Source organism: Phyllostomus discolor, chromosome 11 (assembly GCF_004126475.2).
Source record: "Phyllostomus discolor isolate MPI-MPIP mPhyDis1 chromosome 11, mPhyDis1.pri.v3, whole genome shotgun sequence".
Taxonomy (NCBI): Eukaryota; Metazoa; Chordata; class Mammalia; order Chiroptera; family Phyllostomidae; genus Phyllostomus; species Phyllostomus discolor.
The window spans coordinates 55,383,714-55,408,488 of NC_040913.2; the positions used below are offsets into that span (position 1 = coordinate 55,383,714).

The 24,775-nt window shown below is 37.2% G+C and overlaps 1 pseudogene; it reads right to left on the reverse strand.

Moving 5' to 3' along the window:
• Nucleotides 1-20,222: 20,222 nt before the first annotated feature.
• On the reverse strand, nt 20,223-21,959 carry LOC114508416 (annotated as a pseudogene).
• Nucleotides 21,960-24,775: the final 2,816 nt, after the last annotated feature.

Genomic DNA, 24,775 nt, shown 5'->3' on the forward strand with positions numbered 1-24,775 from the left:
AGAATCTTACCTCTATTCCCCTTCTGGTCTCTGTTATGGATATCTCCTGCCCTCACTCTACTCTAGTTGCAATGGCTTCCTTGTTCTTTGTCTCAGCCACCAAACCTGCTCTACATCAGTCTGGGGATAGACTTGTTATTAATGTTCCATCAAGTGTCCTTATCCAGTGTCTTTTGAGATGCTCCAAAAATTATCTCAACACCTTCTGTAGAAAGCATAACACAACCATTTAATTAATCAATGAGACAAATCAGTTTTATTTCTAAACTATGTGTTTAATGGGTTCTTTTATCATTATCTTCACTGCCCATAATCCCCACTCTACACTCACCACAAAAAAAAATTATTTATGTCTGGATTAGTACCTTTCAGTTCTGTATTGGCTTTTCTGTCTTTTTGGCTGTGTATCCCAGAATTATTCATATGGCTAATTGCCACACATCTTTCAAATCTTTACTCAAACGTTTCCTTCTCAAAGAGTACTAGCTTGACCATCCTATTTAAAATTACAGCCTGTATATTTTTCTACTAGAATGTAAACTCCATGAAAGCAGACACCATTGTCTTAAAAAACAAAACAAAACAAAACAAAACAAAACAAAATAAAACAAAACAAAACTGATGTATCCTAAGAACTTGGACCCATAACTGGCAATACTAGGCATTCATTGCATAGTCATTTAATTAGTGAGTAAGCTGGAAAAGTCCTAATTCCTGACTGGGATTTGGCATTGTAAGACTTTGGACAAGACACTTTAATCTCCTAAAGTGTGGGTTTTGTTTTGTTTTGTTTTGTCCTTTTACATACAGAGAAACTAGGATCTGTAACTCCTACTTCATGACTTTAGGGTGACTCTCAGACCTCACTATAATGTAATGTGATTAAAGAACAGCTGCTACAGAGGTCATGGATGACACAGTAAACTTATGCTCAGCCCTGGAGTTGATCTGGCTGTTTGCCCACACACTCAATATTGCTCCTCTGAGAGATTATTGCTGCAAAGACTTGTTAAATTCTAGCTTAGGGCTAATGTATAGCTGTAGTGTGACTGAACCAGAAAAAAAATGCACCATGGAAGGACTAGGCAGCTGCAATGTTTACATACTTTTGGTTCCATACTTTTGTTATGGAAACTTTCCACTTTGCTTTACATGTATAGAATTGTGAGACTGATTTACCAGAATGATATATAGCTAGATCCTTGAAATATTGAAGATCACACCTCATATTATTATGGGTTTTGATTTAGTCTTGTGTTAATGATGTGGTTGTGTTCCAAAGTTCAGAAATATTGTTACTAGGGGTTTAAATTTTTTAAATAAGTTCTTTATTAAAAATAGTTGCATCAGAATTACCTGCTATATTCTCTGTTAAGCTGTAATTAGAGCAGATTCACTGGTGCAAAGAATTTTAAAAATCCTATTTTAAAGGATTTTTCTTCCATTTAAATGAGTTTTCTACTTTTATGCATCATGCTACATGCCTTTATTTGTACTAATTAAGATTTCTTAAGCAGCTTAAATGTAAAATAAAATACTTACTTGCAAAAGTAGTAAATATTCAGCTACAAATAAAAGACTTTCTTAGAGAGGAGAAAAATAATTTTTACTCTTCTGTTTATTCATGCAACAACTATCTAGGAAGCATCTACTATGTGCCAAATCCTGTATTAAGGAATGAAGAAACAGTAGCCTGCAATTCCCTCAAATCCCTATCCTTATTCACAGAGTGTACAGTCGAGTGGGAGAGAGATAAATTAAATAAATATTTATATATAATTTGGTTATAATTGTACTAAATGTTACTAAGGAAAAGCAGGACACTGGACAGTAGGATACTTAGGATAGTAAGGAGAAAGTTTGAAAAACACTTCTAAGTGCCCTTTCCACCTGGGACCTGAAAGACTCAACCAGGTAAGGACAGAGGTGGGGGCTTATGGGAAAGATGGACATTCAGATGAATGGGAGAGCATATGTGAAGATTGTGAAAATTCTGGGGTGAACAGCAATGAAAGGAGGAGCAGCATACATGGAACATCACAGAAAGAAGGAGAAGGGCAATAAATGAGATTGCCAGACCACACAGGGCTTGTAAGTTGTGTGAAAAACTCTGGATTATTTTGGCTATAAGAGAAAAGGTGTCAAGCAAGAGAATGACATAATTGAATTTTATTCATTTAAAAAAGATTACTCTGTGTAATGAGTAGAGACTGAGCTGGAGATAGTGTGGGGATGGATGAATAAATGGTAGTACTTAGGAGGCTTCTGAACTATTGCAGACATAAATAATATTTTGTGGTGGTGGTGGTGGTGGTGGTGGTTGGCAGTGAAGATGGGGAGAGAAGGAACCCATTAGACATGTATTTCAGAAGAAGACTGAAATGACAATAAATCTTGTCATTGGGTGGATTGGATGTGTAGTTTATGCTTTCTCCAGAAGGTGCTGAGATAATTTTTGGAGTATCTTCAGAGGACACTAGATGAGGACACCTGATGGAAGGAACATCAGTAACAGATCCATACACAGACCAAAGATGATGGGTTCAGCATCTGGAGCTGGCTGGTCATATGTGACCAAGACCTCATGGATCTGATTCCATTACCTCCTGATGTCCAGTTCACAATGTGGTGTTTATGTATCCCTGTTTCTAACTGCCAACCTCAGACTTTACTTCCCTTGTGGTTTCTTAAGAGTGGTTATTCAATATGTGTGTGGAAAAAGGATTGATTCTTTTTTGTGCCTTAAATAGATTTCTAAATCTGATGAGATTGTCTATTTCTTGAGTGAGTTTTGGTAATTTGTGTGTTTTTAGGAATTCCATCTAGATTATTTCAATTTGTTGACCTGTAATTGTTCATAGTGTTTTCTTATAATCATTTTAATTTCTGTAAGGTCAGTAATGTTTCCACTTTCTTTGGATTTGTTATTTTCATTTTCTTGCATTTTTCTTAGTCTAGCTAAAGGTTTGTCAATTTTGTTGATCTTTTAAAAGAACCCACTTTTAATTTCCTTGATTCTCTCTGTTTCTTTATGTTATATTTTGTTTACTCCTATTCTAATCTTTGTTATTTCCTTCCTTCTCCTAGCTTTAGGTTTATTTTGTTCTTCTTTTCCTAGTTCCTTAAGAAGTAAAGTTAGATTGTTAATTTATCTTTCTTCTTTCTTAAATATAGGTGTTTATAGCTATGAATTTTCTCTGATTAATGCTTTTACTACATCCTATATGTTTTAGTAAGGTGTGTTTTCATTTTCATTTGTCTCAAGGTGTTTTCTAATTACTTAGTGATTTAGTTTTTTACTATTTGGTTGTTTAAGAGAGTGTTTTTAAAAATGTTTTTATTATTTGTAATTTTCCAGTTTTCCATCTGTTATTTATTTCTAGCTTTACTCCATTGTGATTAGAGAAGATACAAAAGTTATTTCAGTGTTTTTGAATTCATTGGTTAAAGGCATAATAAAGAATATTCTAGGGGGTATTCCATGTGCACTTGAGAAGAATGTGTGTTCTGTTGCTATAGTCAGCGTTCTGTATATGGATGCTAAGACCTGTTGGTTGGTTTATATTGTTGTTCAAGTTCTCCTGTTCCTAATTGATCTATTTTCTATATGTTATATCCATTATTGACACTGGAATGTATTAAAATCTCAATCTATTATTATAGAATTGTTTAATTTTCCCTTTAATTTGTTCAAATTTTGTTTCATGTATTTTGGAGTTGTTTACTTTGGTATATAGATAAATGTAAATTGTTATATAGTTTTGATGAATTGACACTTTTATTAATATATAATGTCCCTCTTCGTCTTTAACTTAAAATCTATTCTATGTAATATTTAAACAGCCATGCCAGATCTCTTTTGCATACTATTTGCATGGGATATTTTTTCTATCCTTTTACTTTCAAGCTATTTGTGTCTTTGGTTCTAAAAAACTCTGGTAAGTAGCATGTAGTTGAGTTATTTTTTTCACTTTTATTTTAATTGTTGTTCAAGTACAGTTTTCTGTCTTTTATTCCCATCCCAGCCCACCCCTTCAGCCCTCCCCACCTTCCTCCCATTTCTACCCAACCCTTGTTTTTGTCCATGTGTCCTTTATACTTTTTCCTGCAAACCCTTCCCCTTTTCCCCTGAAATTCCCTTGCCTCTCCCCTCTGGTTGCTGTCAGCCCATTCTCTATTTCAGTGTAATTGGTTATATTTTGCTTGCTTGTTTGTTTTGTTGATTAGGTTCCTGTTAAAGGTGAGATCATATGGCATTTGTCTTTCACTGCCTGGCCTGGTTTATTTTACTTACCATAATGCTTTCCAGTTCCATCCATGCTGTCACAAAGGGTAGGAGCTCCTTCTTTCTTTCTGCTGCAAAGAATTCCATTGTGTAAATGTATCACAGTTTTTTAATACATTCATTTACTGATGGGCACCTAGGTTGCTTCCAATACTTGGCTATTATAAATGGTGCAGCTTTGAACATTGGGGTGCATAGGTTCTTTTGGATTGGTGTCTCAGGGTTCTTAGGATATAATCTTAGCAATGAAATTGCTAGGTCAGAAGGCAGATCAATTTTTAGTTTTCTGAGAAAATTCCATACTGTTTTCCACAGTGGTTGTACCAGTCTGCAATCCTACCAACAGAGCACTAGGGTTCCCTTTTCTCCACAAAACTCTCCAACATTTGTTGTGTGTTGCTTTGTTTATGAGGGCCATTCTGACTGGTGTGAAGTATCTCATTGTGGTTTTAATTTGCATCTCTGATAGCTAGTGATACTGAGCATATTTTCATGTGTCTCTGGATCCTCTGTATGTTCTCCTTAGAGAAGTGTCTGCTCAAGTGCTTTGCCCGTTTTTTAATTGTGTTGCTTGTCTTCTTAGAGTGGAGTTGTGTGAGTTCTTTATATATTTTGGAGATCAAGCCCTTGTCTGAGGTATCATTGACAAATATGTTTTACCATATGGTTTGTTCTTTTTATTTTAATACTGTTTTCTTTAGCCATGCAGAAACTTTTTTATTTTGATGAGATCCCATTTGTTTATCCTTTCCTTTATGTCCCTTATTCTAGGGGACATATCAGTGAAAATGTTGCTTTGTGAAATATCTGAGATTTTTCTTCCTATGTTCTCCTCTAGGACTTTAAGGGTATCAGAGCTTATATTTAAATCTTTTATCCACATTGAATTTATTTTTGTGTATGGTGTAAGTTGGTGCTCGAGTTTCAGTTTTTTGCATGTAGCTGCAAACACCATTTGTTGAAGAAGCTATTTCTACTGCATTTTATGCTGCTGCCCCCTTTGTCAAAAATTAATTGACTATAGATTTGGATTTATTTCTGGGCTGGAGAGAAATCTGTTCCATTGGTCTATGTGTCTGTTTTTATGCCAGTACCTGGCTGTTTTGAATACAGTGGCCTTGTAATACAGTTTAGTATCAGGTATTGTGATCACTCCTATTTTACTCTTCTTTCTCAAAATTGGAGCAGCTCTTCGGCGTTGTTTATGGTTCCATATAAAATTTTGAAGTGTTTGTTCTATGCCTGTGAAACATGCCAATGGTTCTTTAGTAGGTATTGCATTGAATCTATGAATTGCTTTGGGTAGGATGGATATTTTGATGATATTAATTCTTCCAATCCATGAACACGGTATATGTTTCCATTTGTTTGTGTCTTCCTTAATTTCTTTCTTCAGCACTGCATGGTTTTCTGAGTACAGGTCTTTTACCTCTTTGGTTAGGTTTATTCCTAGGTATTTTATTTTTCTTTTTGCTCTATCAAATGGAATTTTTTCTTGATTTCTTCTTCTTCTGTTTCATTGTTGGTATACCAAAATGCCTTTGATTTCTGGATATTGACTTTGTATCCTGCTGTTTTGCCAAATTCATCTATTAAGTCAAGCAGTTTTTTTGTGGAGTCTGTAGGATTTTCTATGTACACTATCATGTCATCTGCAAACAACATCAGTTTTGTTTCCTCCTTTCTGATCTGGAAGACTTTTATTTCCTTTTCTTGTCTGATCGCTGTGACCAAATCTTCCAATACTATGTTGAATAGAAGTGGTGAAAGTGGACAGCCTTGTCTTGTTCCTGATCTCAGTGGGAAAGTTTTTAGTTATTTCCCATTGGGTATGATGTTGGCTGTATGTCTCTTGTGTATGGACTTCATTATGTTAAAGAATGCTCCCCCTATTCCCAGTTTGCTGAGTGTTTTTATCATAAATGGGTGTTGTACCTTATCAAATGCTTTTTCTGCATCTATTGAATCAATCGTGTGATTTTTGTCTTTGCTTTGTTTATGTGATGTATTACACTTATTGATTTGTGAATATTGAACCATACTTGCATTTCTGGGATGAATCCCACTTTGTCATGGTGTATGATCTTGTTAATGCACTTGGATGTTGTTTGCCAATATTTTGTTGAGGATTTTAGCATCTATGTTCACCAGCGATATTGGCCTGAAGTTTTCTTTCTTTGTTGTGTCTTTGTCTGGTTTTGGTATTAAGGTGATGCTGGCTTCATAAAAAGAGTTTGGGAGATGTCCATCATTTTGGATTTTTTGGAATAGTCTGTGAAGGATAGGGACTATCTTTTCCTTAAATGCTTTGTATAATTCTCCTGTGAAACCTTCTGTTCCAGAGCTTTTGTGTGTCAGGAGTTTTTTTTATTACAGCTTCAATTTCATCAGGTGTTATTAGTCCACTCAGGCTTTCTGCTTCTTTTTCATTGAGTTTTGAAAGATTATATTTTTGTAGAAATTTGTCCATTTCACCTAGGTTTTCAAATTTGTTGGTATACAGTTCTTTGTACTAATTTCTTACAATCCTTTGTATTTCTGTGGTATCAGTTGTAATCTCTCCTTTTTCATTTCTGGTTGTGTTTATTTTGGTCCTCTCTCTTTTTTTCTTGATGAGCCCGCTGAAAAACTTGTTGATTTTGTTCATATTTTCAAAGACCCAGCTCTGGATTCACTGATCCTTAGAATTGTGCTTTTAGTCTCTATATCATTCATTTCTGCTCTGATCTTGGTTATTTCCTTCCTTCTAGTTGCTCCGGGCTGTCTTTGTTGTTGTTTCTTGAGTTCTTGTAGGCATAGGGTTAGGTTGTTTGTTTGAAATGTTTCTATGTTTTTTGGTAGGCCTTTATCACTATGAACTTCCTTCTTAGGACAGCCTTCACAGTGTCCCATAAGTTTTGGAATGTGGTGAGTTCGTTTTTGTTTGTTTCCAGAAACTACTTGATTTCTTGCATAATTCCATTCTTGACTCATTCATTGTTTAATACCATGCTATTCAATCTCCATGATTTTGTGTTTTGTGTTTTTCCCTTGGGGTTCCTTTCTAGTTTCAGTCCCTAGTGGTTGGAGAAAATGCTTGATATGATATAAATTTTCTTTTATTTGTCGAGGCTTGTTTTGTGTCCTATCATGTGGTCTATCTTTGAAAATGTTCAATGTACATTTGAAAAGAATGTGTATTTAGCTTCTTTGGGATGGAGGGTCCTGTATATATCAGTTAAGTCCATTTCATCGAGGGCATTGTTCAATGCTACAATATCATTGTTGATATTTTGTTTGGAAGATCTGTCCATTTTTGACAGTGGGGTGTTAAAATCTCCTACTATAATTGTGTTGCTGTCCATATATTTCTTGAAATCCTCTAAGATTTTCTTTATGTATTTGGGTGCTCCTATGTTGGGTGCATATATATTTACAATGTTTACGTCTTCTTGGTGAATTCTTTCCTTGAGTAACCTTCTAGGTCTATCTTTATGGCCCTGTTTTTGAAGTCTATTTTGGCTGATAAAGTGTTGCTAACCAAGCTCCTTTTTCCTGTCTGATTGGAAAATTTGTTGCCAGCCCTTCCCTTTCAGTTTGTGTAGGTCTTTTGTCCTGAGGTGGGTCTCTTGTAGGCAGCATATGTGTGGGTAATGCTTTCTTATCCATTCAGCTATTCTATGTCTTTTGGTTGAGCATTTAATCCATTTACATTTAAGTTTATTATTGATAGATATTTATTCATTTCCATTTTCGTACCTGTGTTCCTCTCTTTCTTTCCTTCCTTTCCTTAACACAGTCCCTTCAGCATCTCTTGCGTAGCTGGTTTGGTGGAGGTGTATTCTTTTAGACTCTTTTGTCTGGGAAGCTCCTTATTGTGGCCTTTTATCTTGATTGAGAACCTTGCTGGGTAAAGTAGCCTTGGTTGCAGGTCTCTGATTCTCATTACTTGGAATATTTCTTGCCATTCTCTTCTGGCTTGGAGTGTATTCATTGAGAAGTCAGCCGCTAACCTTATCAAGGCTCCCTTGTATGTTACTTCCTGTTTTTCCCTTGCTGCCTTTAAGATTCTCTCTTTGTCTTGGAATTTTTCCATTTTAACTATGACGTGTCTTGAAGAGGGCCTCTTTGGGTTCCTCTTCATTGGGACTCTGTGTTTCCTGGATTTGTGTGACTTTTTCTCTCATTAAATTAGGGAAGTTTTCCATCACTACTTTTTCAACTAGGTTTTCTATTCTTGCTCTCTTCTCCTTCTGGTATCCCTGTTATATGGGTATTATTACCTTTCATGTTGTCCTACATTTCCCTTAACCCCTCTTAATTCTTTCTGAGCCTCTTTTCCTTGTCTTACTCATTCTGGGTATTTTTTTCTACCTTGTCATCCAGCTCACTGATTCAATCTTCTGCCTTATGAGTCCTGCTTTTGATTTCATCTACTGTGTTCTTCAGTTAAGAAATTGTACTTTTCATTTTCTCTTGGCCCTTTTTAACATTTTTTTATTTTTTATTATTTTAATCACTGTTCAAATCCAGTTTTCTCCTTTTTACTCCCAATCCAGTCCCCCCTCCCACCCCTCCTCACTTCTCTTCCATTACCACCCTCCCCTTAGTTTATGACCATGTGTTCTTTAAGTTTGTTCCTGTGAACCCTTCCCACTGTCCCCTTAAATTCCCTCTAATCTCTTCTGTGGGCACTGTCAGCCTGGCCTCTATTTCAGTGTCTTTGGTTATATTTTGCTTGTTTCTTTGTTTTGTTATTTAGGTTCCTGTTAAAGGTGAGATCATATGGTATTTGTCTTTCACTGCTTGGCTTGTTTCACTAAGCATAATGTTTTCCAGCTCCATCCATGCTGTTGCAAAGGGTAGGAGCTCCTTCTTTCTTTCTGCTGCATAGAATTCCATTGTGTAAATGTACCATAGTTTTTTGATCCATTCATTTACTGATGGACATCTTGGTTGCTTCTAACATCTAGCTATTGTAAATTGCGCTTCTATGAACATTTGGATGCATAGGTTCTTTTGAATTGGTGTTTTAGTATTCTTAGGATAGACTACCAGCAGTGGAATTGCAGGGTCAAAAGGCAGATCCATTTTTAGTTTTCTGAGGAAGTTCCATACTGCTTTCCATAGTGGTTGTACCAGTCTACAGTCCCACCAGCAGTGCACTAGGGTCCCCTTTTCTCCACAACCTCTCCAATACTTGTTGTTTGTTGCTTTGTTTATGATGGCCATTCTGTCTGGTGTGAAGTGGTATCTCATTGTGGTTTTAATTTGCATCTCTCTGATAGCTAGCGATATTGAACATCGTTTCATGTGTCTTTGGATTTTCTGTATGTCCTCCTTGGAGAAGTGTCTGTTCAAGTCCTTTGCCCATTTTTTAATTGGGTTCCTTGTCTTCTTAGAGTGGAGTCGTGTAAGTTCTTTATATATTTTGGAGATTAAACCCTTGTCTGAGGTATCATTGGCAAATATGTTTTCCCATACAGTTGGTTCTCTTTTAATTTTGGTACTGTTTTCTTTAGCTGTGCAAAAGCTTTTAATTTTGATGAGGTCCCATTTGTTTATTCTTTCCTTTATGTCCCTTGCTCTAGGGGACAAGTCAGTAAAAAAGTTTATTTGTTAAATATCTGAGATTTTCCTACCTACGTTCTCCTCTAGGACTTTAATGGTGTCACGTTTTATATTTAAGTCTTTTATCCACCTTGAATTTATTTTTGTATATGGTGTAAGTTGGTGCGCAAGTTTCATTTTTTTGCATGTGGCTGTCCAGTTCTCCCAACAGCATTTGTTGAAGAGGCTATTTTTACTCCATTTTATGTTGCTGCCTACTTTGTCAAATATTAATTGACCATAGAGACTTGGGTTTATTTCTGTGCTCTCTGTTCTGTTCCATTGGTCTATGAGCCTGTTTTTATGCCAGTATGAGGCTGTTTTGATTACAGTGGCCTGGTAGTATAGTTTAGTGTCAGGTATTGTGATCCCTCCTACTTTAATCTTCTTTCTCAAAATTGCAGCAGCTATTCGGGGTCGTTTATAATTCCATATAAATTTTTGAAGTGTTTGTTCTATGTCTGTGAAATATGCCAATGGTACTTTAATAGGAATTGTATTGAATGTGTAAATTGCTTTTGGTAGTATGGACATTTTGATGATATTAATTCTTCCAATCCATGAACACGGTATATGTTTCCATTTGTTTGTGTCTTCCTTGATTTCTTTCTTCAGTGTTGTATAGTTTTCTCAATACAGGTCTTTTACCTCTTTGGTTAGGTTTATTCCTAGATATTTTCTTTTTCTTTTTGCTATTTCAAATGGGATTTTTTTCTTGATTTCTGCTTCTGCTGTTTCGTTGTAGGTGTACAGAAATGCCTTTGATTTCTGGATATTGACTTTGTATCCCGCTGTTTTGCCAAATTCATTTATTAGGTCAAGCAGTTTTTTGGTGGAGTCTATAGGATTTTCTATGTATACTATCATGTCATCTACAAACACTGACAGTTTTGTTTCCCCCTTTCCAATTTGGATGCCTTTTACTTCTTTTTCTTGTCTGATTGCTGTGGCTAAAACTTCCAGTACTATATTGAATAGAAGTGGTGAAAGTGGACAACCTTGTCTTGTTCCTGATCTTAGTGGAAAAGATTTTAATTTTTGCCCATTGAGTATGATGTTGGCTGTAGGTTTCTCATGTATCGTCTTTATTATGTTGAGGAATGCTCCCTCTATTCCCACTTTGCTGAGTGTTTTTATCATGAATGGGTGCTGTACCTTATCAAATGCTTTTTCTGCATCTATTGGTATAATCATGTGGTGTTTGTCTTTGTTTTGTTTATGTGATGTTTTGCATTTACTGACTTGCGAATATTGAACCATCCTTGCATCCCTGGAATGAATCCCACTTGGTCATGGTGTATGATCTTTTTAATGTATTGCTGGATGTGGTTTGCCAGTATTTTGTTGAGGATTTTAGCGTCAATGTTCATCAGTGATATTGGCCTGAAGTTTTCTTTCTTTGTTGTGTCTTTGTCTGGTTTTGGAATTAGGATGATGTTGGCCTCATAAAAAGAGTTTGGGAGACTCCCATATTTTTGGATTTTTTTGAATAGTCTGTGAAGGATAGGGGTTAGCTCTTCCTTAAATGCTTTGTAGAATTCTCCTGTGAAACCATCTGGTCCTGGGCTTTTGTGTGTTGGGAGTCTTTTGATTACTGCTTCAATTTCTTTTGTCGTTATTGGTCTTTTCAGGCTTTCTGGTTCTTTTTTATTGAGTTTTGGAAGATTATGTTTTTCTAGAAAGTTGTCCATTTCACCCAGGTTTTCAAATTTCTTGGCATACAGCCCTTTGTAGTAATTTCCTACAATCCTTTGTATTTCTGTGTTATCTGTTGTAATCTCTCCTCTTTCATTTCTGATTGTGTTTATTTGGGCCTTCTCTCTTTTTTTCTTGATGAGTCTGCTTAAAGGCTTGTCGATTTTGTTTATCTTTTCAAAGAACCAGCTCTTGGATTCATTGATCCTTAGAATTGTGCTTTTAGTCTCTATGTCATTTAATTCTGCTCTGATCTTGGTTATTTCCTTCCTTCTACTTGATCTGGGCTGCCTTTGTTGTTGTTCCTTGAGTTCTTGTAGACGTATGGTTAGGTTGTTTGGGTGGAATGTTTCTAATCTTTTTAGGTGGGCCTGTATTGCTATGAACTTCCCTATCAGGACTGCCTTGGCTGTGTCCCATAAGTTTTGGGTTGTTGTGAGTTCATTTTCATTTGTTTCCAGAAACCTTTTGTTTTCTTCCCTAATATCATTCTTGACCCATTCATTGTTTAATAGCATGCTATTTAATCTCCATGATTTTGAGCGTTTTGGTTTTTTTCCTTGGGGTTGGTTCTAGCTTCAGTCCCTTGTGCTCTGTGAAAATGTTTGATATGATTTCAATTTTCTTGAAATTCTTGAGGCTCGTTTTGTGTCCTATCATGTGGCCTATCTTTGAGAATGTTCCATGTACACTTTAAAAGAATGTATATTTAGCTTCTTTTGGTTGGAGGGCTCTGTGTATATCAGTAAAGTCCATTTCATCAAGGGTATTGTTCAATGCCACAATATCTTTGTTCATATTTTGTTTAGAAGATCTGTCCATTTTTGATAGTGGAGTGTTAAAATCTCCTACTATAATTGTGTTGCTGTCCATATATTTCTTGAAATCCTCTAAGATTTTCTTTATGTATTTGGGTGCTCCTATGTTGGGTGCATATATATTTATAATATTTATGTCTTCTTGATGGATTCTTCCCTTGAGTATTATGAAGTGACCTTCTGGGTCTCTCTTTATGGACCTTTTTTGGAAGTCTATTTTGTCTGATATGAGTATTGCTACCCTGGCTTTTTTTTCCTGTCCATTTGCTTTGAAGATTTGTTTCCAGCCCTTCACTTTCAGCCTGTGTAGGTCTTTTATCCTGAGGTGGGTCTCTTGTAGACAGCAGATATGTGGGTCATTTTTTCTTATCGATTCAGCTATTCTATGTCTTTTGATTGGAGCATTTAATCCATTTACGTTTAAGGTTATTATTGATAGGTACTTATTCATTGTCTTTTATGTACATGTGTTCCTCTCTCTCTCTCCCTCTCTCTCTCTCTCTCTCTCTTCCCTCCCTTCTTTAAAGCAGTCCTTTTAGAATCACTTGCAGAGGTGGTTTGGTCGAGGTGTATTCTTTTAGACTTCTTTTGTCTGGGAAACTTCTTATTTGGCCTTCTATCTTGATCGAGAGCATTGCTGGATATAGTAGCCTTGGTTGCTGACCTCTGGTTCTCATTACCTGGAGTATTTCTTGCCATTCTCTTCTGGCTTGAAGTGTTTCCATTGAGAAGTCAGCTGTTAGCCTTATTGGGGCTCCCTTGTATGTTACTTCCTGTTTCTCCCTTGCTGCCTTTAAGATTCTCTCTTTGTCTTGAATTTTGTCATTTTAATTATGATGTGCCTTGGCGTGGGCCTCTTTGGGTTCCTCTTGTTTGGGACTCTCTGTGTTTCCTGGATTTGTGTGACTTTTTCTCATGAAATTAGGGAAGTTCTCCTTCATTACTTTTTCAAATAGGTTTTCTATCCCTTGCTCTTCTTCTTCTCCTTCTGGTATCCCTATTATACAGATATTATTATATTTCATATTGTCTTGCATTTCTCTTAAACCCTGTTCATTCTTCCTGAGCGTCTTTTCCTTTTCTTGGTCTTTCTGGGTGTTGTTTTATACTTTGTCCTCCAACTTGCTAATCCAATCTTCTTCTTCATCAGTCCTGCTTTTCATTCCTTCTACTGTGTTCCTCGGTTCAGATATGGCATTCTTCATTTCCTCTTGGCCCTTGTTGAGAGTTTCTATTTCCTTTTTCATGTTTATATAGTTTGCAGTGAGATCATTGTAACTTCCCTCTAGTTTCTGGTAGCTCATTGTGAGTTCATTGAACTTCCTGGTAATCATTGTTTTGAACTCAATATCTGATAGTTGAGTTGCCTCTATTTAATTTAGCATTTTTCCTGAGGCTTACTTGTTTCCCTTCAATTGGAGGTTGTTTCTTTGTTTTCTCATTGTTCGTGGATTTCTTCTTTTTTCTTCTTGTTTGTTAATTTGATCTGCTCTGATTCCCTGCAATTATGGTGTGAACTTCTGTGGTAGAATATTTGTGAGATTCAGTGGTGCAATCTCTTTTGTGTATCCTGGTGTTCACAGCTTCCCCCTACTCTTTTTTGTGATCAGTTGGAGGAGTAAGGTGAAATGGTTTAAAACAGCAAGACAGTATACTATGATATTTACATTAGCAGCCAGTAGAGAAGAGATGGGTTATCCTTTGACTCTTTATAGTGTTAACCGTGATCCTCCACCCCACTATCCATGTTTTAGAAAGGATGGAAAGAAGGTAAGACTCTTATTGGGGACAAGAGGATTGTTAGTTGGATCTAGAAAGCTGTGAGGCTGTGGGAGGTCAGATTCTAAGGTAGGGTTGGACTAAAGATTAGTATATAGGAGTAGTGAGTAAAAGAATAGAGACATCCGGCACAATAGTATAGTTCAGAAAATTGCAAAGTGGGCTGAGATCAGGTAGGGGTATTGAGAAGCATTTACAATTGTATAGACTAGGTCTTACTAGCAGTAATAGTAAAGTGATAGTTTTGTGGCATAATCGATGAGGTCTAGATAACAAGAGTAAAGAGTATAGAACCTTGAGAGGTGTATTAATGGAACACAGATGAAGGATAGTAACTTCTCAACACCTTGTGACTGAGATACCAGGGGGAACCTATCAAATGACAGTATAACCAGCCCAGCAAAGAAGATTATACAGAAAGAAAAAGAATACCAAAATATTATTAAAATAAAAAATGTCAGAAAAGTGAGAAAAAGATAATACAAATTTACAGTAACTTGCAAGATTAAAAAAAAGGAAAGAAAAGCAGAAGATGGAGTGCAGAAGAGATAAATTTGGAGTGGAAAGAATAATATTAGGATGGAAGAGAATCATAAGGGATTGCGAGGTAAAAATAATAAGAATTGAAAAATAAAATGTCACATAAAACACAAGATAAAATCAATCAACCAACAACAGCCACAAAAACCAAACAAAAAAACCAAAAACCAACCAAACAAACAAACAAACAAAAACCTCTTGTTGGTTTCTAACTCGCTAGACCGGTTTTTCTGATCTTGCTGGCTTCAGCTGGCTGAGGAACCTTTGAAATGCTTCTCTCTCTCCCAACCAGATCTCAGCAAGTCTGTCAGGTACCCTGGGTACTCCTGAACACAGTGGCTCTCTGGATCTCACTTCCACGTTCTTCTGGACTCCGGGGTCCTGCAGGGTTCCAGCTCTATGATCTCAGGAGGCACCTGCGACATTTTGGGATTCACTGGCCCCTCCCTGGGAATCGTAAAAGTGTGCTCCCCTCCCCCAAACTTTTGAGATTCAGGGTCTAGGATTGCCCTAAGCGCCTCGCCGCGACCCTTCCGGGTTCAAAATGCGCAAGAGTCAGTCTTCCCAACAGTGGGCGAGCCAAGCCCTTTCCAAACCGCACTCCGACCAGGTGTTGGCGCCTTTCCCGGCTCCTCTAGTCGGGCTGGCTGGAAATTTCTGAGCCACTACTGTAGGAACACACCAAGCGCCACATCCCTCCCGGGATCGCAGCACACTATTCAGGCGGCCCGGCTCTGTGCTCTCCACTGATCTGCACTTCCACCGGGTTAGGGGTGTTGGCGCTCTTCCAGGCTGCCCCCGGTCCTGTCAGCTAGAGGCCCTCACTTCTCCCAGGTCTCTGGGCGGGTGTTCAAAGTCCCTGGGTGATTTTTTCCCAGTCCAACTGGCCAATCTGTTCCTTCTAGCAACATGTTCTCCCCTGGAGTTGCTCACCCCCCATATTTGGGGGAGGGAGCAGCGACTTCCCTTTCCTGGGAGCCCTGGGGCAGACCCCAGAGCACCGGGAGGGCCTGGGGTCTGCACACCCCTAGACCCCGCGCTGATCCCTGGGCCCCTTTTGTCCTGAAGCAGTCTCCTTACTGTCTGGTTTTTCAGTGAGTGCAATAATTTTTGATGTCCTGCTTTCAAAAGTGATTCGGTAACCTAGTCCACTTGCTCTGTTTCTCCACCAATCCGCGAGTTTCCCCCCTCTTCACAGAAGCCGAGAAAAACGCTGCCTAGAGTAAAGCCGCCACCTTCCGTCTCTTGGCCCTTTTTGATAGCTTCTATTTCCTTTTTCATGTTGATATAGTTTGCAGTGAGTTCATTGTAGTTTCCTTGTAGTTTCTGATAATTCACTGTGAATTTATTCAGCTTCCTGATAACCATTGCTTTGAACTCACTATCTGCTAGTTGACTTGCCTCTATTTCATTTTGCATTTTTGTGTGGCTTTCTGCTTTCCTTTCATTTGGGGATTGTTTCTTTGTCTTTCCATTGTTTGTGAGACTCTTATTGTTATCCTCAGCTTCTTAAATTGATCTGTTCTGGCTGCCTAAGATTGAGGTGTGAAGTTCTGTGGTAGAATACCTGTGAGATTCAGTGTGCCATCTCCTTCATCTCCTGAGCCCACTGGTCTTGGGCTGTCATGTAAGTTGGCTCCGTGTCTGTGTTTGGGTTTTGATTGTTTTTGAGTCTTTGGTGGGTCCTTCCCACCAGATGGTTAACTGAGGGTCACTCTGTCTAGCACCTGTTGTATTTTGTTTTGCTGGTGTGGACAGGTTGTGTTGAAGCTGGTTTTTCCATGTGTACAAGGTTTTGAGGATTCTGTCTTGGTTTTGTTCAGTTGTTTGTTCTGGAGAACTTCTCCACTATTTAGTTGTATTTTCAGATAGGTCCTGGATTGAGGTTAGTGTGGCTTCTACTCACTCCTTCACCTTCTTCTGCTGTTATCTGTTGGTGGTTCCTTTGTTGTTGGGTTTCCTCTTCCAGTGGGTATCCTGGTGTTCACAGATTCCACCTACTCCATTTTTGTGATCAGTTGGAGGGGGAAGGGAGAATAGTTTAAGACAGCAAGAGTGTATTCTATGATATTTACAGTAGCAGTCTGTAGAGAAGAGATAGGAGATCCTTTGGATATGTATGGTGTTAACCATGATATTCCACCCATCTAGCCCATTTTTAGAAAGGATGGAAAGAAAATAAGACTCTTTTTGGGGAGGGAAGGATTTTGATTTGGATCTAGAAAGCAGTGAGGTTGTGGAAGGTCAGAATCTGAGGTAAAGTGAGAGTAAAGGTTAGTAAACAGGTATAGTGTGTGAGAGAATAGAGTTAATCACTACAGTAATAGAGTTCAGGAAACTGTAAAGTAGGCTAAGATATGGGGGGGTGTTGTATAGTATTTACAATTGTATAGAACAGCTATTATTTACAATAGTAATTGAGCAACAATCATATGACAGAATGTATGTGATGTGGATAAGAAGAACAGGGAATATAGGACCTTGAGTAGTGTGGTAGTGGAACACAAGTAAAGTGAAAAACAGTAAATTAGCAATACACTATGAAAGAGATAGCAGGGGAAACCTGTCCTATGATACAATTTAACCAGCCAAGCAAAGACAACTAAACCGAAAGAAAGGAATACAAAAATACTATTGAAATAAAAGATGTAAGCATAATGAAAAAATAATAATACAAATATACAATGACTTGCAGATTCTCTGTAATAGCAAAGTGAAATTTGTCTCACTGTCTCAGCTGTTGGGATGACCCCCTTGTTGGGTCCAACTCTGGTGTTTCACAGTTCCAAGTTTGTTTGTTTTATTTCTCACTTGTGGAAATTTTTAAAAAAAGTAGAAGAAGGAAGGAAGAAGAGATAAAATTGGAAAAGAAGGAAGAAGGAATAAAACAAGAAAGAAGGAAAAAGAGGAAAAAGGAATTGAAAGATAAAAATTAATAAAAATTAAAAAAATAAAGAATTACTTTAAAAAAAAAGCCTCTTGCTGGTGATTTCAAACTGGCCAAACTGGTTTTGTTGGTCTTTCTGGCTGCAGCAGGCTGAGTGGCATTTGGTTTCACTTTTCTCCCTTACTGATCCACACTCAGTCATCCTGGAGTATGCACTCTCCCCACGGTTAGCCCAGCACTCTCCCCAGTGCTTTGGGTGTGGTCTCAGGGCCTTCCTCAGAGCACTGTCTCCCTAGGTTGCAGGCATGTGAGTTTGGCCAGTCTGCCTCTGGCCTGTGAGATTCAGGTGTGCTCTTTTCCCAGGGCAATGGATGTATGTAGGGCCTTCTGCACCATAGGAGACCTGCCCATCTGGGACGGGAGGAGGCTGGAGTGGTTGCTACAGGAGAATTCCCCAAACAGTGTCTCCTTTTTCACTTTTTCTTTTTGAGAAATTCCTCCTACTCAATCTTGCTGCTCCGCACAGAGGCCTGGCCTCTCACACAGACCAATTCTCCAACCAGTCTGGGGACTATCTGGGTTAGGGCCTGTCATGGCCTGAGTCTCAGCTCTCCCCGCTGGTGGCGTCCACAGACTGTGGATGCTCACAGCCCCTATGTGTTTGCCATTTAGTCCTTATTCCCCTCTCTGCGACTTCAAGCAACCAGGTTTGTCCTGGTGCTGCTCAAACCTTGTTTGGCCAGGGAGGGAGCCACTGACCCAGCTTTCTCCCAAGAACTCTGTGGTAGACCCCGGTGGGTGCTGGGTCTGGGGCTACAGCCGCCTTGGTCCCTGCTCTGGTCCCAGGGACCTTATTGTCCTGAAGCACTCTCCTAACCATCTGGTTTTTCAATGTCAGCTACAATTTTTGGTCTATCTCAGTATGCTGGGGTACTGTTGGCTGTTCACTCTGTTCCTCCATAGATCAGCTAGGTTTTTCTCCCATGTGTAAGGGAAAATGGAATCCACTCCCTCCTACCTTGTTGCCATCTTTCCTCCAGATTCAAATAAACAAAATCTTAAATATATAAATTCCCAAAGTCGGTTGAAGACTTAAATGTAAGGCGTGAAACCAGAAAGCTCCTTTCTCTTTCCCCTTGTCTACTAAGATAAATTTTGACTTTACCCTTTAGATTTCCAAAAAAGGTCCTGTCTTGTTCCACTTATTTTGAGCTTTCATGATGAACTACTAGAAGAAGGAATGTGGGCTAGATTGCAGGTTAGATCCCTGGTTGGGGCACATATGATGATTCTCTCTCACATTGATGTTTCTCTCTCACATCAATGTTTTTCTTTCTCCCCCTCTCTCTCTTCCTCTCTCTTCCTTCTGCACTCTAGCAACAGGGCAGCAGCTTGAAGAGAACCAGTGGTATAACGGGTGGAATTGAAGTGTGTGGCATCAGAGCAAGAGCAGGGGGACAGCTTTCTCCCAGACAGAAAGTCAGGCAGATGTCATTGTTCCTTCTCCGGGCCTACCCCACACAGAGCCACAGATCTGGCAAGCAGGGTCCAGATCTGAGACTCCATCAACCTTTGAGTTATTTTTTTAATCCATGTTTTCAACTCTTGGTGAGTTTAATGTAGGTGTTTATTGCTATTAATTTTTACTATTTCACTATATCCCATAAGTTTTGGTATGATATGTTTTCATTTTCATTTGTCTCAAGGTATTTTCTAATCTTCTCAGTGATTTCTTTTTTGATCCATTGGTTTAAACTGATGATGCAGGACTTCTGTCATTTTGGCATTTGTTTTTTATAGGTCTTATATCTTTTTTTCCTCCTCATTTCCTCTAATAGTGCATTCTCTTGTTTTTTATTTTTTTCCTAGGGAACAATTTTGATTCCCTTTTCATTTTATTTTCTGTATAAAATACAGAAAGAATGCACTAATTTCATTAATGGTTACAATGGGAATGGAATTATAGTTACTATCATCAGTAATATATGTAAATAAATTCCTTTTCTATCCAGCTCTGTACCTCCTTTATGTTGTTATGGTCACAGATTTCACCTATTTACATTGTGTGCTCCTTAGCATTCACTTATAATTATTGTTTTATACATTTCTGTTTTATATCATAATGAATCAAAAGAGGAGTTATAAACTGAAAACACAATAATACTAGCTTTTACCAGTGTCATTTTTTAATTAAATAAAATAATTGCCATGTTCAAGTTTGCCTTAAGATTTAAGATATTGAGCATATTTGGATCATGTCATCTGTATAGCTTCAGTTGACGGTGAGTAGACATGCAGTCAGCAGTATATTGGGGTTAACATTCATACATTAATATAGAATGTGGAAGGCTTTGCTTGCAGGTACCTATGCCCATAATTTTGGACCTGTTTTTACCCAGACTCAATTTTTTTGCTCCTCTTTATAGTATATATTTTATTAATTTATACTAATACATTCTCACATTACAAAAGCAATATAGTACAAGAATCTTTCTTTGATATTGGAACTACGTGAAATAACATAGAACTATACATCAAGAATAAATTCTCATCGAGATAACAAAAAAAGACAAGTTAAAAAACAAAAAGTTTTCCTTTCTTACAGGTGGACATTAAGGTGAATCTAATTCAGTTTTCTTTTTAAAAGCCTCTAAAGACAAAAGCAGCTGAAAACCTAATGAAAATGAATAGAAAATTTGTTTATTAAACTACTGGTCTCTGGTCTCATTTTCTGTTTTCTGCTATTTTGATATAGATTCACTTTTGTCTATTTCTTCACTTGCTCTTTCTACTGATGCAGATGCACCATTTTCATCACATTCATCATCACTATCAAATTTAGGTCTTTTTTTTTTTTTTTGCCCTGAAACTGTACTTCAGCAGACCCAGTCTGGGTAGCTTTATTTCCCTGTCCTTAATTCTTTAAGCCTATGACCTTTTGTCTTCCATTTGTTTAAAGATTCTTGTTGATCATCTATGATTTTTTTCAGTGCTCCTTATTCCACATCTCCATTTAGTATTTCTCATGTTACTTTTCTATTCTTTAATTGTAGGTTACCATTATTTGCATCTTTGTTGTTATCCAATGCTTTCATAGATTTTTCTTTGTATAGAATTATTCTCCCTTTTACTCCTGTGACAAAATCTATCCATTTTATTTCACCATGATCTGAAGAAAGGATGAACATTTAAGTTCCCTGAAAATTTCAGCAAACAACCAATCTTTTCTTCTAGAGATTTTATTTCAGCATTTTCTGCTTTCATTTTTCTTCTTGCTCTTGTTTAGCCTGTAATTTAAATTTTATTTTTTAATCCTCACTCAAGGATATGTCTTTATTAATTTTAGAGCAAGAGGAAGGGGGAGAGAAAGAGAAAAAGAGAGAAACATTGATGTGAGAGAAACATCAATAAATGACCTCTCATATGCATCCTGACTAGGGCTCAAACCTGCAGTCTAGGTATGTGCCCTGGCCAGGTACTGAACCCACAACTTTAGCATATGGGACAATACTCCATCCAACTGAACCACCTAGACAGGCTACCTTATAACTTAGCTTCTATTTTTCTCCTTCTCCTCCTCCTTCTTTTTCTTTTTTTCTCCTCTTTTTGCAATCTAATCTTTGAAAAGTATTAGCAGAGGTGAGTCCTTTTATTTTGCTTAGAGGTCTCCACAAATTTTTAGCAGATTCAGTGCTATCAAACACAGCAAATATTGATCCCTTAAATATTCAGATGTTCTTATCTGAATATTTAATACTTGATCTCTACCTTCTAACCATGCTTTTGTGGCATCAAGGGTTGAATCAGGAGGGAGGCCTTTAATATAAACAAATTTTTTAACATAATTTTTATACTCAGTCACTTCAGGGAGGGGTTTGTTTGGAAATCTTCTGATTTTAGTTTTATCTTCACTTATTTTCCTGAGTTTTGGTTGGATTTGTTCAATGCTTTTTCTATTACATTAAAGTTTATTTTTAGATAGTTTAACCTATTGAATTTTGTCAGTATTTCGGGTTTTTTTCTACCTTTTTATTGTTTTTCAAGTACAGTTGTCTCCATTTCCCTCTACCCCTTTCCTCCACCCCACCCTCAGTCCTTTCCATTTGGCTTTGTCCATGGTCCTTTATACATATTCCTTGATGACCCTTTCCATTCTTCCCCCTCTTATCCCCCTCCCCTCTAGTTACTGTCAGTTTGTTCTTTATTTCAATGTCTCTGGTTAAATTTTGCTCACTTGTTTGTCAGTGTTTCTAAAAGTATGCAGCTTTTACCCAGTTTGATTTTTTCTTTAAAAATTTGTCCCATGGCAAACTGAAGTCACCAACATAACAATCTGATGACAGGTTTTGGCACCCAAAACAGCCATTTTTCATCATTGTTTTTGGCCATTGTGGCTATCTTTAAGGTAAAGGTCCTGGAGAACCAGGTCACAGGATCACTAAGAGTAATTGTAGTAGTATATCTTCCCTTTGATTCAATTGAAAACAGAGATTTGTGGTTTTACCTTTTATTTTTTCTTTTCTTTATTTTCATCCCATTTTCTTTTTCTTTCTTATTCCTCTTCCTTTCTCTGTGGAGAGTAGACACCTGGTACGCACCTGTGAATGAAGGAGGTATCTATGACTTTCATTTGAATTCTTACTGTTTTGAGTCTCATTCCTAATCTCTGTGTCCCTCACATGTCTAAGTGTGGAGACTCTTTAGAGACTTACTGGTTAGTCTGCCACTCCCCCACTTGTATTCTGGGCCATTGATTTCCTTCACTTATTTCATCAGTTACTGAGCCTATATCTACTTCCATTGAAATCTCTTGTCAACTAATAAATCCCTTCTAATAATCACTTTGTGCTGTGAGTTCTAGCAGTACATGTTTCAATAATGCTATAATAAACAATCATACTATTTCTTAGTGATGTAAAACAATAAACTTTTCCCCCCTCACTCAGGTCTACCAGTCACTTATGAAAGTTCCTGAAACTATGTTTCAATTACTTATTCCTTTAATGCATTTTAAATTGTCTTCTTTAAAATATTTCTTTTGCCTTTTTTCCCTGCAATCCTATTTTGCAGAAAATCCATTTAAAACTAATTTTAAACAAATTTACTCAAGCCTGTTTATGTTGGCATTCAGTGGCCTTGTTTATGAACCAGGTGTAGCAGACCAACTGGATGCATTAACATCTATGGCCATGATAGCAAAATTGCCTTTTTTAGTCAGTCTTCAGAAATTCTAATGAAGTATCACAAAAGAAAAAAAAGACTAAATCAGTGTTTTTCATCTTACCTATATATAAGTTTATGTACAACATAATTGCTGAGTAAATAATAGCTGTCAGATGGCTTATTTTTTGTTTTGGAAGGCTCAAGGGCTAGAGAACATGAGGGCCGAAGAATGTCAGCTCAAACAGCTAAAGATATACCTAAGATTACTCTAGGCAAATTGAGAAGTAGTTCTCCCCTGTCTGTACTTGCCTGAGGCATGCAGTGTCTCATGATCCTCTGCTCTTAAACTCTCTCTTCTGAGGAAGGAAATATTATTATCATGAAGTTCTCAGTGATGGAGAGAATATTGTTAGTCCTTCCACAACTATATACATTTTGGCAGGAATCAGGGTCTTTAGCTGAATAAATGAAGTTACATCATTTGGTATCAGTCATGGTAGAGAGACAGATAAAGCAGATGGCTTTTCTAAATGTTATCATATTTGGGGACAGAATCTGAGATAGTGTCAACCTTTCTTGACTTGGTATATTAATTTCACTTTTCAAGTTTTTAAAGTAGATTTCACCTTTATTTTAAATGTCATTCCTTGATGTCCTATAGGAACCTTACAAGCTATTTTGACTCAAAAAAGAGGTCCCATATTATTCTCCATAAATAATGCAGTCATGGCATTGAACCATGAACATTAACATTTGGCTGTAAACTGTACCTATGGGTTGCATTTTCAGATAAGTGTATTATTGTCCATGTTCAGCTCATTACTTGCCTAGGTTACTCTTTTCAGCTCTGATCTGTGGGCTTCAAATAATTTGTCTATCTTGGAAATGTTTATTTATAACTGACATCATTCCCACTTCCCAGAAGGATTTGAGCAACACATAGTAAAAGATAAAATGATAATAACCCTTTAAAAATAAAAGTCAGAAATTAGAAGCTATGTAATAAGACCAATATTATAAACAACAGGATTTGAAGTCAGACATCCCTAGGAAAACTAACTTTTCTGAGTCCCAGTCCCTTTTAGGTAAAGTGGAAGTAACAATTGTACCTACACTTTGGGGTTGTTGTACCAAATTGTTCAGTTTGATGCTAGTACATTGGCACAAATTAAAAACTAGAAGCTATTATTATCATGTGGTTAGAAGGACAAATAAATGTACCCAAAATCTCAGCCTCCTCTAGTTCTTTCCTTTTACTTTTTAACTACAGTTTCTTGGGAGGCAAAAATATGGATGCATTAAATAATATAAACCCTGAAGTTTTATGGAACATGACTTTTGCTGGCCAAGGCATTCCTATTTGACACAGCACCCCCAAGAATTCGTAATGTTCAAAAAAGGCATAGGATTTCCAAACAGCATTCTAATTAAGAGCAAGAAGAAGCCAGGGTGGAAGTAATGATCACAATTAAATGAGTGCCTACTTTGTACTGATATTTATTTTAGAGAATGAGCATATATGATTTTATGTAATACTCTCAGTAATTCTATCAAAGAGATATTATTTATGCCAATGTGTTAATGTGCTAGTATATTCCATTTATGGATTAACAAATTAAGTTTAAGAAATTTAACTAAATTCAGAGTCATTTAAACCCTTAGGTCTAGAATTTTAATTTAGGCCTAACTGATGCCAAAGCTCATGCTCTGTCTATGCCAACATTACCTTCCTTGCCTACCCCAGAGCACTAAGTGAACAGGAGAGTAGAAAGTCCACAGAATGTCTAGTTAGGCTTAAGTGACCATTGAAAAAAGGTTTTTGTCTTCGCTGACATTGACTGCAGATGTGGTGAGATTTCCCAGGCCCGTTTTTCTCTGACCACTTTATGTTTTTTTTGTCTTTTATCTTCCCTGTGGTCTTCATCTTGGACATTTTCTCTAGCTTTTTCAGGATTTAAAGGAAATGTAACAGTCAGCTGTGTATTCTAATACCTAGAACATACTGAAATCCACTAGTAG